Raw genomic sequence first — 14,959 nt, forward strand, 5'->3', positions numbered from 1 at the left:
AGTAAAAAGAGTGATACTTTGAAATAACTTCTTTTTTTTAATGACAAATCAGTTCATGGACAGGATATACCTTCATCCCTCCCACCACAGTTAATACCCTTCAACTACCTGTCCAGAAACAGGTTATCCCTCATCAAATTATTATGCAAATACTAATCAAAACATGCAATACATATTTCATAAACATTCTTAGTGATACCTGCATCTACTATTGAGATGGTTGGGTGACAACAGACAGTTATTTTCTATAATGTTTCTATTATTTATAATATCAGCCTGGAGGGCAGTTACTTAATGATACTAAGCAGTCACATGTACATATGGGATAAGCCTATGGCCTTTTTACTTCACACCAGGTGGCTATCCAATTCACACCAGTACTTTCTTTTTGGACATTTTTTTTTTAAACATTTGGAAGACCATTTCAACATGAGGGGAAAAAGAATTGATTTCTCCTAGATAAAAATAATAACCCCATCTTACTTTAGCCAGACAGGGCTTGAATCCATAGGTTTGCTTGACAACAAGTTCCCAACAAAACAAAGGAGTTGGCCTTCCATGGCTGATTGATTATTCAGTTTACAATACCATGGCACCCCTGCTACCATAAATAAAATTTTCTTTAACTTTCATTTATTAACTAAACCTGATTTTGAATTAATTTTAGATAACTTAATTTTTACATTTTTTGCCCTCCAGTTTGAAAAAGGAAACGATACTACCATAGCACAAACAACATATATGTGGAAAGGTTGCTCCCTTTCATTGCTGTCTCAATCACACACCCCCCCCCCCCGCTCCGACTACCACACCCCAAATTATATACACGAAGAGTGCATTATTGAAAGTTTCTTTAAATATAGCCTTTTCATGCAGTAAACCTGTGCTGCTGCAAACTGAAAATTCAATTCAAAGATTCTCCCTCTTCACTTTCAACACTTTCATTTCTCCTTCTCTATCCTTCGCCTCACCACCCCCCCCCCCCCACCCCTGGTCCTTCCAACTATCATCCATAACTCCTGCCAATATCAAATTCAGTCACCTTAACATCCCCCCATAAAGTGTCAGTCAGTCAAGCACCACAATGTTTGTAGACCAAGAAATCAACACCCGAAACTCATTTTTAAAACTTTAAAGCCCCATCAAATAAAGATGCTGTTTTTTTCTTCTTTTTCTCTAAACAAGATAAACACACAAACACCAAATCCAAAATATATAAAATTCAAATTCCCATTTTGAATATTCTTCAAATTTTGTTTGCCAAGCCACGTTAAAAAAGTGAGTGTTATTCTTTTTGGCCTTCCCCCATCTTTGTGTTTGCATTGCAACAAGGTGTAGTTTTCTATACTAAAAAAAACAAATGAAATCAAATAAAACTTAAATAAAAGATGATTACAGCACATGCAGGAGAAGAGTGAGAGCCCTCCCAAATACTACCGGCTTATGTATACAAAAGACCTTTTTTCCGAAATCCTTTTTCCGACATCGTGGCAAATCGAGAGTTACTTTTCACCCCCGCTCCACCATCCACGCAGGAACCCACCCAGACCCCCCTGCAGGGACGATTTATTCTGTTCCAGTTTCTCGTCCAAGGAGGGTAACTCTATATGGTTCAGAGCTATGTCAAAGAAGAGCGGTTTGCACGGTGACGGCTTAAAGTCCAGTGGAAATGTGGTGAAGTTGGGCTTGGCGGCCAGGTCCGGCTGGTTGGCGTTGTACCAGTCAAGCCATTCCGCCAGCGGTCGATTGTCCTTCAGACCGAGTTGCGCCATTCCTTTGCTGATGGAAGGTTCATTGGAATCTGAAAAATGAACGCAGAGAGGTTCTTGGTAAGCCATGGTTTTTTTTTTAAAGTATTCTTGGGTGGAGGGTATTTTCTATAGGTGAGGATAATCCGGAGGGTGGGGGAAGTCAATTCAATTAACTGTGAGAAACGTCATTGAATTAGGAACCACCTAAGGCCTATTGTCATCTTTGTAGTAAGTTTGTCACCTTGAGCTACGTTACAGTTCATAAGTAGGGGGGGTATATTCGAGTGGAATTTGGGATTCGAATCCCCGAATAGAGAAAGTTTACAAAAACTTGTTAATTTGCAGTCATTTTTTGTTATTGCTGTCACAAACAGAAATGGATACCCACTTTCTATTATTTGTAGATGACAGAGACTGGTTCAATCGCAGTCTACAAGGCCAGATAAACTCTTTATATTTTGGCTTTCAATTTCTTTATTCTGACAAATTTCGATAGTACAAAAAACAGCAGTTTTGATCGGGCTTTTGATACTTCCTTGTGATCCCTGGACATCATACATTCAGCTACAAGCAAAAATAACTGTTGTCTGTCCTGTCCACCACAATAATCCTATTGTAATATTTTCAGACCCTAAGGGCTAATAGGTCTCTTCCCCCCCCCCCCCCCAAAAAAAAGTGTGAAAAGGGACGGTGCTGCTTCTAACCAAATGAATCTTTTCACTCATTGTTTAACCAAAGAGAAAAATTTGGGAAAGAAAACAACAGATTATTAATATAAAGGCCATATTTCTCTGAATCATTGTCTATGCTCTGATGGAATACATTTGTTCCAGTAGCAGGGTTCAATTCCCAGGTTCCAAATGGACATGGCAGTTTAATCTGCATTTTCCTGACGATCAGACCCAAAAGAGAACATCGATATGTATCTCCACCATTATCCCAAAGAAGAAACCTTTCAGAAACTCAAGGGTACTAAAGGGATTTCTTCCTTTTAAATTAACCAGGGTCCTACACAAAATTAACAGGGTAGTAACATGATGGTCTCTGCCTGATTCCCCCTCCCCCCACCCAATTTCTTTTCTTAATTTGTTGGTATTCATCCTTTCATATATAGTCCATCTTGCATTTTGCCTTTTGAAAAACAAGAATCCTTAATCTTCATCCAAAGCAGCAAAAAGTTTCTTTCTTAACACAGTAAATTGAATATTATTATTAATATTATATTACTATTAAGTACATACCTAGAATGGAGGCCACCTGAGCAGAGTACTTCAAGCCGTTGATATCTTGTGCAAGAGTGTCCAATTCCTCTACCTCCACCTATTGATTAAATGAAACCAAAATCTAATCATGATGTCTTCAACATTAAGTTTTTAGGTTGTGTCACTACCCGACAAGCCCTATAGGGTTTTTTAGTACACTTCCTTTCCCAAGTTTTGTTTCTTATCTCCTTCTATGTCATATGTCATACTTATGTTAAAATAGAACAAAAATCAATAAATGAAATGAAATAAATGAAATTAGTTACCTTTTTTTTTAATTCGAGTAAAAGTTTTGTTTTTGTTGTTGTTGATATCAAAACAAAAGGAGTTTAACCCCTGGTCGACCTGGCGAGAGGTCCTACGGGGGATAATAAGTTTGTTTTTATAGAATAGACATTTTTTTTTTTTTTTCTTGGAGAGGTTGTTTATGTTCAGTCAGGGAATTGCTGGTAAATGAAGTCTTATATATTTACATAGGACAGGATAGCCATAATCATACCCGAGGTCAGAGTCGAAGAGTCAATTAGGGAGGGATTTCTAAAGGAGAGGAACTTTTTAAGTACTGAGAATTGTGGAGACGGAGTGGTTTCTATTGTTGGGTAGGGAGTGGTTGTGTTTTCTATTGTTTGGTAACAATATAATCTGTATATAAGTATACTTGGGCCTAGACCCATTTTGGAAAGGATTTTTTTAATGGAATGAGACTTTAAGTAGTAACAATTGTGAATACAGAAAGGGTTTGATTTTTGGGTAGTGAGTTGTTGCGACTTTGTATTTCAGGGGGAGGTCTTCAATCAAAGGGTCGTTCTCGAGGTTGTTTTTGTATAACTTGGTGTTGAATTCTTCAAGTCGGGTGAAAGTAGATTTTGTGTTTCCTGCACGGAGAACGTACAAAGTAGCAATATAGGTAGGGATTTTGAGTGCGAGTCGATAAGCTGTGGTGTGGATTCTGTTTAAAATTTGTTTATTGGGATTAGAGATGGTAAGCAGGGAGATTCTCCCGTAACTGAGAATCGGTTTTACTTTGGGTTTATAGATTTGAATAATTGTTTTCGGAGGGAAGTTATATTTGTGTGAGAGGATTTGAATGGATTAAAGTTGGAACCAGCAGCGTCCTGCAGTTCTGTTACAAAGTAGATTAAACGATAATTTGCTATCGAAAGTGGTACCAAGGAAGGTTGCATTAGGAGTAGCAGTGATTGAGGTGTTGAAAAGATTAACTTTGGAAATATGGTTATGGTATTTTGAGTTTATTATGGAGAAATTGGCTAGGTTAGATTTTGAGGGATATATTTTTGTTCTCCACATCGAGCACCAATTTTCGAGATGTGTAATTGCTCTTTTAATATTTAGTTCCGTCATATAGATATTTTTACTGGTGCTCCAAATGGCTATGTCGTCAGTGTACTGACTATAGTTGCATTCAGATAGAGGGGGGATGTTCAAATCATTAACAAATAGGGTGCAGGGGAGGGGACTGAGAACAGCGCCCTGTGGAGTACCTGCACCAAGTGGAATAGGTTTTGATTGTTGGTTTTTGTAGCATATTTTGGCATTGCGCTCACTAAAGAAAGAGGAAAGAAGTCTGGTGTAATTGGAGGGGACATTAAAGTTAAGTAGTTAAATTCTTATGCCGTTGTGCCAAGTTTTGTCGAACGCCTTTTCGGCATCAAGGAAGAGGGCAGTGGTATCATGTCTTTTTATGAAGCCGATGCGAATTTCTTTTGAATGGTGGAAAGTTTGGTTTATTGTTAATTTGTGTGCGCGGAATTAGCCTGATTGATACGGGCAAAGTGATTAATTTGCTCAAGGTGGTTTATGGTGCGGTAATCTATAATTCTTTTGAAAATCTTACCTAAGGCTGGTAGGAGACTAATTGGTTGATAGTTTTGAATTTTGGTGTGTCTTTACTTAGTTTCGGTATTAAAATCATTTTGGCGGATTTCCACAGGGTTGGGAAATGCCCCAGTCTAAGGAGTTTGTTAAATAATGGGAAAATATGAGAGTTAATGAATATCGGAGGCCGACGGAGGGGAATCTTTTAGCATTAGGTCATTTATGTTGTCAAGACCAGGGGAGGAGGCATTTTTGCATATTCAGTGGCACTATACCAATCATTTATATCTATTTCTTTGAGTAGAGGGATGTTTTTGTTGAGACATCCTTAGAAGTTGGGGATAAAGCTGCATTACAGATAATTGTACGGTCTATTTTGTGTTGGAATCTGTTATCGTATGGAGGGCCATCTAAGATATTGAATATAGTTTTCAAGTATAATTCACTAAGCTTTATTTGGTCTTAATTTTTGTGATGAGGTTACCTACTTTATATCTAAGGCATTCGTCTGTATTACCTGTGTTTGGGTTGTTATGGGTTTATGATATTTTTTTAATTTTTCCAAAAGTGTTTTGGGTTTTTGTCATTAATGATTGAATCGCATTTGTTTTGGATTCGGTTTTGGTCGACCGCCGATATTTGTCTATTTATTTGTTTTTTAGGTTGGTTAATTTAGGTTTTTAGAGTTGGATCTGGGGAGATCATATAGGTTCTATGTAGGCGACGTCTGAGTTATTTAGTGTAAGAATATTCCTATTTAGTTTTGGATTTCTGTTTTGTTTTTAATGGGCAGTGTTGTTTGAAGGTATTAAAGATATGTTGGGCAATGCTGTCACAATATATGCCAATGTAATTTAGCTTGTTGTTGTGGTAATTGGCAATAGTGTTGTTTGTTATGATCCCTTTTTAAATGTCCAGTCTGTTTGATTGTAATTATACGTTCATTCGTTATTTTGGATGCGACTGAGGTTTATGTCTAGCTCAAAAAGGAGTGGAAAATGGTCACTGATTAGGTCATCTTCTAGGATTTGAATCGAATGAATTTTAGTTGCAAGGTGGTTTGAGGTTATGGCGTAGTCAAGTAGTTCAGTATTATTGTTTATTGGGTTTATCCTAGTTTTGGTATTTTGGTTAATTATTGTTAAGTTGTGTTTATCACATATTTCTAAGAGGGATATGCCTTTTTCAGATATTTTGGTGCTACCAAAAATGATGTGGTGGGCATTTAAATCTCCTAGTAGTATTGTATTTTTATTACAACTTTTTTTGATTGTGGATATGGGCTCCTTTGGGGACTATAATAGCTAATAATGTGGAGAGGTTTATTGTCTCTTTCGAGTACAATTTCAATTGTTTGGGTTTGTTTGGGAGGAGGGTGGCTTTGAGGTTGTTTTTTTCAGCAATAAGTACTCCTCCCATAGAGCGAGAGATATCGTGTCTGAAAGTTTGGTAACCAGGGATGCTAAGGTGGGAATTTTTATTTAGTTTAGTTTCGTTTAACGAAATGATATCCGGGGAGTGGTTGGCGAATATAGTAAGTAGGAGGCTTAATTTTGGAAGGATACTGTTGATGTTTAGGTGGAGGAACTTGACCGAAGGAGGGAGTGTGCTTGTCATGTAGGTGATTGAGGAGGGCTAAATATTGAAAGATGGTGGAGACGTTCCATAATTACAGTTTCTGGGATATTTAAGTTTAGTGCTAACACGGTGGCGTAACTGGCAAGGTCGTCAGATTTAATATTAATGTTGGCTTTTTGGAAGGTGTATTGTACTAATTCAATTACAAAGGTTGCGGTATTAAGTTTTTTTTTCAGTGACGATTTTATTTCTTATTTCAATTTTAGGGGTAAAATTGGTTACATTCGCGTAGGTTCTTCGTTCTTGTTGTTTGTTATTATTTTCAGTTTTAGCTTCTTTAAATTTTGGGCATCCTTTGTAAAGGGCGACATGAGTCCCTGAGCAATTGGCACATTTTGGGTTTTCTTTTGGTTTGGGACAGTCTTTAACTCTGTGGTTTTCGTCACATCTGAGACATCTGGTTTGATTTTTGCAAGTATGGTGGGTGTGTCCAAAGAGTTGACATTTGAAACATTGAGGGATTTGGGGGGTTCGTGGTATTCTTCTGTTTTGTGTTTAGAGTATCCTAAGTAGAAACCATGTTTGATTAGGGATTGTTGAGGCTCTTGTTCTTCAAACGTCATTTTTACTTTCCAAGTTGTATTGTTTGTGGCATGACTAATGAGTCTTTTAGTTTGTATTGGGGTGTATTCTTGGTCTTTGAGTTCTTGTTCAATATCTTTGATTTGAATTTCAGGGTTTATGCCACAGGCTACTACGGAGAAGTTTCTTTGTCATACCTTTTGGGGGATTCTTGGTTTGGGGTTGCCTAGTTTAGTCTTTTGAGTCCATGGTTTCAGGAGGATATTTGCAGATTTAGGGTCATGGGGGTGATAAGGATGTCGTTACTACGAAGACGGTTTATATTTGAGATCATGGCATTTGGTTTTTCTTCATTGATTAGTTTAGCAAGTGTTTATTGGATTTTTTGATAGTTCTGGTAAGATTCCTGATACAATGATTGTTTGAGCGGACTTTTTGGTGGTTGGTTTGGAGTTAGGAGATGGGTTTATTTCAACGTAGATTGGACGTTGTCTTTTTCTGCTATTTTTGTACTGGGATCCAGTCATTAATGTCTACGTCAAAATCAGAGAGGTTTAGGTTTTCGACTAGGGGGGCGGTTATAGGTGGGTAAGGGGTTGTCATATTGGCAAAACAGCCCCTCCCTACGGGTTTTAAATGGCTTCTATACAATGAAATTGATCATAAACTTCACTTACCAGAAAGAATTAGTCTCCAGCCTAAGACGGCGGACGGAAAGAATAGGAACTCCTTTTGAAGAGACACACTATGAATTGAAAGTGTACTCGGCAGCGTTGTGTTGGTATCCAAGGACGCGTACGTTTTGTAAATGGCGAGTAAGTCATAGAGTGAAGGATGATGGGGTGACGCTATGTCAAAAAGCTAACTGTTGACCAACATAATCCACAGAACCCTAAGAAAAGGAGAGGAATGCAAAAGAACTTAGCCAGTTTTCTTCAAAGTAAGTCTCGTACATTTAGCACAAAACATTAAACACTAATTAGCAACTAATTCCAACAAATTTTAGGCTGTGATTGAAACTTTACTGGTGGAAACATAATTAAATATATATTACATTTTTATGAACCTTTCTTTCTTATGACTAACCTTGACTGTATATTGCAGCTTTCCAGCTTAGCTGGTGTTTTTCCACCAAATCAGCTCATCTTTGAGTTTTCTGATCTTGACAACAATCAACTGTCTTTTTAATTCACCACAACCCAGACCACACTAATTGGCAACTCTTTCCAACAATCTAAGGCAACAATCATCAATTTAACACAACCAATACTAATTACAAAATGATTCCAACAAACTAAGGCACAGGGTCTCATTAATTTAGCACAAAACATACCACACTAGTTAGCAAATCATAACAATAAACTAAGGCAAAACTTATAAATTTAATACAAACACACCACACTAACTACCAACAAATTATCACAGTACTCCTCTTCAATTTAGCACAAACAGACCACACTAATTAGCTACTCATTCCACCAAACTAAGGCACAATGTCTCTTTAATTTATCACGAAACAGACCACACCAAAGTACCGACTGGTTCCAACAGGCTAAGGCACTGTGTCTCCTACATTTAGCACTGATCTTGACAAGCAACTGTTGAGAGGACAAGACTGATGTTCATGATACTGGCTTACACTGATGTTTCCCTTGAAACTTAATTTTTCTCCAATTTCTGTTAAATCGCCTCCAGATAACACTTCCAGATCTCTCTGTAGAGGACAAGCTTGAAGGATCTTCTCGTATTTGGTGGAGTTGAGATCTTTACCAAACAGAACGTTTCCTCTCACAGTATCATTTTGGATCCAAGCTTGTTGAGCAACATAGGCCACAGATCTCTGATGAAAGGAGAGGAATACAAAACAAATTAGTCACTTTTCTTCAAAGTAACAGCAAAAGTAAAAAAGTCAAACCCTGTTAACAACCAATTACTGTCAGCCGTGAGACAAAACATGTATACTCTTCTACAGGGGCAATTTGTGAAAGAAATGGAATTTTATGGTCAGATCAAAGTTATTGGACACTGGTTTGAACAACTCTCAAAAAAGACCTCACTAAATACCAACTCGTTCCATCAAACTAGGTACAATGTCTTATTAATTTTAGACAACCAAAATACTTATTACAAATTCATTCCAACAAACTAAGGCAACAGGTTTCATTAATTTAGCACAAAACAGACCACACTAATTAGCAACTCATATCAATAAACTAAGGCAGAACTTATCAATTTAATACAAACACACCACACCAATTACCGACTGGTTCCAATAGGCTAAGGCCGAGGTCTTATACATTTAGCACAAAAATGTCTCCTACATTTCTAATTAAAAACCAATACCAATAAACTAAGGCACCATGTCTCAATAATTTAGCACAAAAACAGACTACATTAATTAGCATCTCATGCCAATACACTAAGAAACCAATTAGCTTCATTTTGATGTTGTCATGGTTGCTTGGAATGAGTGGAATGTGTCACTCTGTACAAACTATATCATGGAACTTGTTCAGCCTTTCTGTAAGAATAGTAGTTTAGCACAAAAAAAACAACATCAAATACCGACTGGTTCCAACAGGCTAAGGCACCATGTCTCATACATTTAGCACAAAAACAAGAACACACCAAATACCCACTGGTTCCAACAGGCTAAGGCACTGTGTCTCGTACACTTACTGTAGCACAAAAACAGACGACACCAAATACCGACTGGTTCCAACAGGCTAAGGCACTGTGTCTCGTACATTTAGCACAAAAACTGACCACACCAAATACCAACTTGTTCCAACAGGCTAAGGCACCGTGTCTCGTACATTTAGCACAAAAACTGACCACACCAAATACCAACTGGTTCCAACAGGCTAAGGCACCGTGTCTCCTACATTTAGAAATGATCTTGACAACAATCAACTGTTGAGAGGACAAGACTGATGTTCATGATACTGGCTCACACTGATGTTTTCCTTGAATCTTACTTTTTCTCCAATTTCTGTTAAATCACCTCCAGATAACACTTCCAGATCTCTCTGTAGAGGACAGGCTTGAAGGATCTTCTCGTATTTGGTAGAGATTATGATCTTTCAACCACTTGTTCTAAACCTGATCCAGCTTCATTACAGACATCCAAGACTCACAATTTTCCTTCAATTTTCTTCTTTCACCTGAAACAGTATTGTAAAAGATAAGAAGATTTCATATATTGGAAAGAAGATAGACATTGCAACTAGACTCATTTTTATACACTCCCTCCCTTCCTCCCCTCCTTCCCCCTGACTACCTAAACAACCCTGACTGCTGCCTCATTGATATAACTATGTATAAACAAATGTATATGATTGCGGTTTAATGGCAGAAATAAACGAAACAAATACCAGAGCTTAAATATTTCTGTGTTACTATAGTAATTACTGCATACCCAAACGGAAGCATTACAGAATCTTCAATGTCTCAGACCTCCAGCAGGATGTTACAGTCACAGTTCATGGAGTCTCCTTGTGAATCAGTGTGGCCAATGCAATGCTGTAAAGACAAATATCAAAGCAATATGTACAGTATATATATACCTTTGGTGTGAAATAAATTTTAGTATTTTTTTTTAAAGTAGTTTTACATAAGATCATCTTCCAGTTTGCGTATGCAGATACCTTTTTGATGAATGTTTACAAACATGAATAAACTGTACCTCTTTTTGAACTAGTGCCTGTTTATTTTTAATACTTGCAATATGACTCTTTAATGAACCTTACTAGACATTGCTATCAAACCTATGGAGTACTTCGTAAAATGCCAAAACTTCCTTTGATACATGTATATTGTTCACTATAATGGTCAAGCTGATTGAAAGGAATGAATTCAACACAATTTGAGAACATTTCATCAGCCAAACAATTTGGAGAGCATGTACTAGTTTAAACAAACTTAGCAAGCACATTCATGAGGAACTGGAAAATTGAAAAATGTCTGAAATAAACATCATTCTTGAAACGAGAAACTTGACAAGTGAAATAAGGACCGACACTTAAGCTACAACATGTACACTTAGCAAAGATGAAAACTGGCTTTTCAGCCAATACACAAGTACCAACAACATATTAGTATAGTCATGGTAAACCCTCATGTGCTTCCATGACTTCTAGCACCTGTGTAATAATATTCTATATCAACAAGGACAGAGATACTATATCTTGTACTTATCTCTCAATACTCTTAATATGTGTTTACCATGAGTTGTGTTCCTCACAACTTTCAATCAATGTTTTCAAATTAAAAACCAAATTAAAGACAATTACTCAACAATGAGAGGTTGACTTAGCAATGTTTGAATTCGGTTTAATAATAATCAGTTTCAATGAAACAGTTCTGCAGACCGTAAAATCATGCCTTAGGCATCAAAAGAAGGCTATGATCTGATAAAGATATGCCGAGAGTTGGACCAATACTGTTAAGCCTAGCTTCAGGTCAAAATTATGCTAGTTGATCAAATTAATACATGTATATCAATTTAGTTGCCTATGCTAGGAAACATCAGCTTTCATGGAGAGTTTTCCCCATACTTGAACCATCACTAACATCAATTAGACCACAGAGCTAGGCCTAATTGCTTGAGAATTTCATTTGACAAAGTACTGTTGCTTGTATAAGAAGCCTAGGATAGGCTAGTTCGTCCTCATCTCTATCTAGCCTTCGCTTTGGTAGGCTAGCCTAGGTTTCCCATTATCATTTGGTGGTAGGCCTAGCCTGGGGCCATTTGTTCCCTCCCCTAACAACGTTATTTTCCTCCCACTTAAAAGTTGGGTAACTTACCTCCCCTACATCATAGGGGAGTCAAGTACATTTTCACTAGTGGAAACTAACATTTCCAGGGGAGTTAACTAAGGTTTTTCATGGGAGGAATATTGGCTAGGCTATGTGGAAAGAATAGATGTTGTAAGTGGAATAACTGTAAGAAAAGATTTAAAGGGAGAAAGGTAAAGTTAAGGGTGAAAAATAACATGGTTAAGGAAACTAACATACTATTTTCAAGGGAGGAGACTGTTGTTCTGTAGGCTCTGACTGCATATTCTTGTAGAGTAAGCTAAAGAAAGTTGTGATAGTATGAAAATAGAAAATGTGACCAGGTATCTTCCTTGTGTAACTGTTCAGTGATTGGAAGAAAAAAAATGTTTGTGAATAGGCCAGATTGTTTGCATAGGATTGTATGCGAACATGGGGTAATTTACATGCGTGGAATTCATAGTGGTAATGGGTAGTTTGCTTGTATGGCATTCATTGTGGGAATGAAATAACATAGACAATTTAGCCTATAGGGCCTACAGTAGGTATGCCCTCCTTGGTTCCTCTCCTTGTTTTCCTATTTACCAGTGCCTTCAATTACTACAAGTACAAGTGTCTCTTTGAAATATGTTCCTTTCTTTCACCAAACTCTCCTAAATCACAAGACACATTTACTACGTACAGTTGCTTCACTACCTAAATTAATTCTTTCCACAGCCAAGCCGTCTTTCTTTCCTCCCCTGAAAAACGTTGGTTTCAACCCCTAAAAATAATTTCAGGGAGGAAACTATTGTTTTTATTCTTGAAAGTTGGAGAAGAAACCAACGGCCTTGCCTGTCATGATAGAAAAAAAAGGGGAAAGAGAAAGAGCTTTCATCCTAAGCTAATTTGTCCGGCTGCGAGTTAGTTTCTTGAAGATGTGTTACTGTTAGTGTTAAGTGCTAGGCCTAGATGGCATAGCCTAGGCTACTGTATGGTAGGCTGTACTAGCCTTAACCAGAAAGTAATTAGGCCTAGGCCCAACCAGCTAGGTCTAGTATTTTGTCGGACGATATAAAGTGACTTACTTTACTTACGTTAATTGTCTAGTGAATATCATATTAGGGATAGCATTCCAACTAGTATAGACGCCAGTGCCTACGTGAGCTAGCCTATCGTTAGGCCTAAGCGATACTATTATATGATAGGCTAGCGTAATTTCTCACGCTCGCTGACTCAAACAATGTGAAGTACTAACTTGCTCCACAAACCTAATACACAACCTTCGAGCTGGCGAATATATCTGCCATTCACATTCTTTGGCAGTTACCCCCCATACAGAATAGGCTACAAATTACAATTACGTATGAATTGTTAGCCAACGGCTCCCAGGAAGCGAACTGCACTGCTCGTGTAACCTTTCGTGAGCTTTATATACAGATGAGAAATGTACAGATCATAATTCGCGCTCCGTTGCTTAACCTTTGACCACGACCGTGTGCGTCTATGGCAAGCCATGTGGGAAAACACCGCATAATATATCAACGTATTAATTGAAAAAAAATAATAAACTAGCAATGACATGCTAGATGCATATCCATTTGCAGTCATTACATTTACAACGAAACAATTCAAATGGTCTCATAACATAGGCCTAAGGTCATTAAACATGTTGGTCAAGATAATTTATTGAGTTCGCTGCGAATCTCGTCAGAAAAGTTGTTTTAATGACCAATATATCATTACCCGAATGGGTTGGTCTGGCATTAGGCCTAGGCGGGACAGTAGGCCTACCGTCATGCATGATCAACCCGGGGGGGGGGGGGCGAGGGTGTAGGTCTGGCGTATCCATGGGACAGACATTCTAAAGATAATAATTTACACTTTTTGAGGGGGACTCTTGGGGCGAATCTTGACATAAAAATGTCAGCCTAAAATTGTTTAGCTAGCTGCATGAACATTTTCAGATAACAACAAATTTTGGCAAAAACTGCTTGAATTTTGCATGGGCGTCAGCAGGTTTCAGAAAGTGGGGGGGACACTATACTATCTAAGCGGAGCGCCACCATTGGTTGGCGCGTAGCGTACCAGAAAATTTTGGGTACATAAGACCCCCTAGATCGCAGGAGTCGGCCTTCCTGAGTCGTTTTTAGTTACATCAGAACCAGATCTGTGAGGAGAAATTTTGTCTCACAAAACTAAATTCCGACAGAAAGTACTGGTAGAAAGATGCCGTTCTGACACCAAGGGAAACGAATTACACAGCGTCCATCTCAAACGAAATATTTTCGGTAGTTTGGTATCATATAATACCCTGCATACAGGCAGAATACTGTCTGTAGGGCCTAAAATATATGATATTACCTTCCTGGTGGGGTCTTCGACTTGTTTTCAAGTTGAAATGCGTCGTTTTCTCTGATTCACAGTGTAGGGCAAGGGGAATTCCATTTCTGGCGAGAAGGGGTGCTTCCACAAAACACTCTCAAACATCGTTCAAACATCGCACAAACTTTTATCAGAGGTCTCGGACGAAGCAGGGAGGGTGAATATCGGAGGAAGGGGGGTAAAGGGCCAAGCACTGTTCTAATTTCCAGTGCAATTTATTGATAATGATTCTTAAGTTAGATTCTACTTGAATCAGCTCAGCAATTGTGATAGAAAATCGCGCATATGCATGTGATTTTTTTAATAACTGCTCTGAAAAGTGGGGGGGACAAATGATATGATATCCCCTCCACTTTTGAAAGTGGGGGGGGACATGTCCCCCCCGTCCCCCACCTGTTGACGCCCATGGAATTTTGTGATAAAATGTCACATTTGGGATTTTTTAGATAAATTGTCTGAATTGTTAACCCATTCTCCAATATAAATGAAGGTATTAAATGAAATTCACTGTTTCTGTGATCCATGTAGAGGTTTTGTTCTTAAAGTACAGTCTTACCTTTTTGTGCAGAGTTCTAGAGCATCTGTTCCTAATTATGCATGTCTTGAAGTAGAGGTTGGGTAAAGTAGAGGTTTGCTATATTTTAATAGAATCAATAGTTATATCTACTTCAGTTGCTGTAACTGTATCTTAGGTGCCCCCCCCCCTCCCTCTGCCAGGTTTCATCTAGGATGATCCACTGGTGCTGTGATCGAGTGGATAAAGGCAATGGCATTTGAAGCAATGAGGTTTGGCAATCAGGAGGTTCTATG

The sequence above is a fragment of the Apostichopus japonicus genome, chromosome 2, assembly GCF_037975245.1.
Source record: "Apostichopus japonicus isolate 1M-3 chromosome 2, ASM3797524v1, whole genome shotgun sequence".
In the NCBI taxonomy this organism is placed as follows: domain Eukaryota; kingdom Metazoa; phylum Echinodermata; class Holothuroidea; order Aspidochirotida; family Stichopodidae; genus Apostichopus; species Apostichopus japonicus.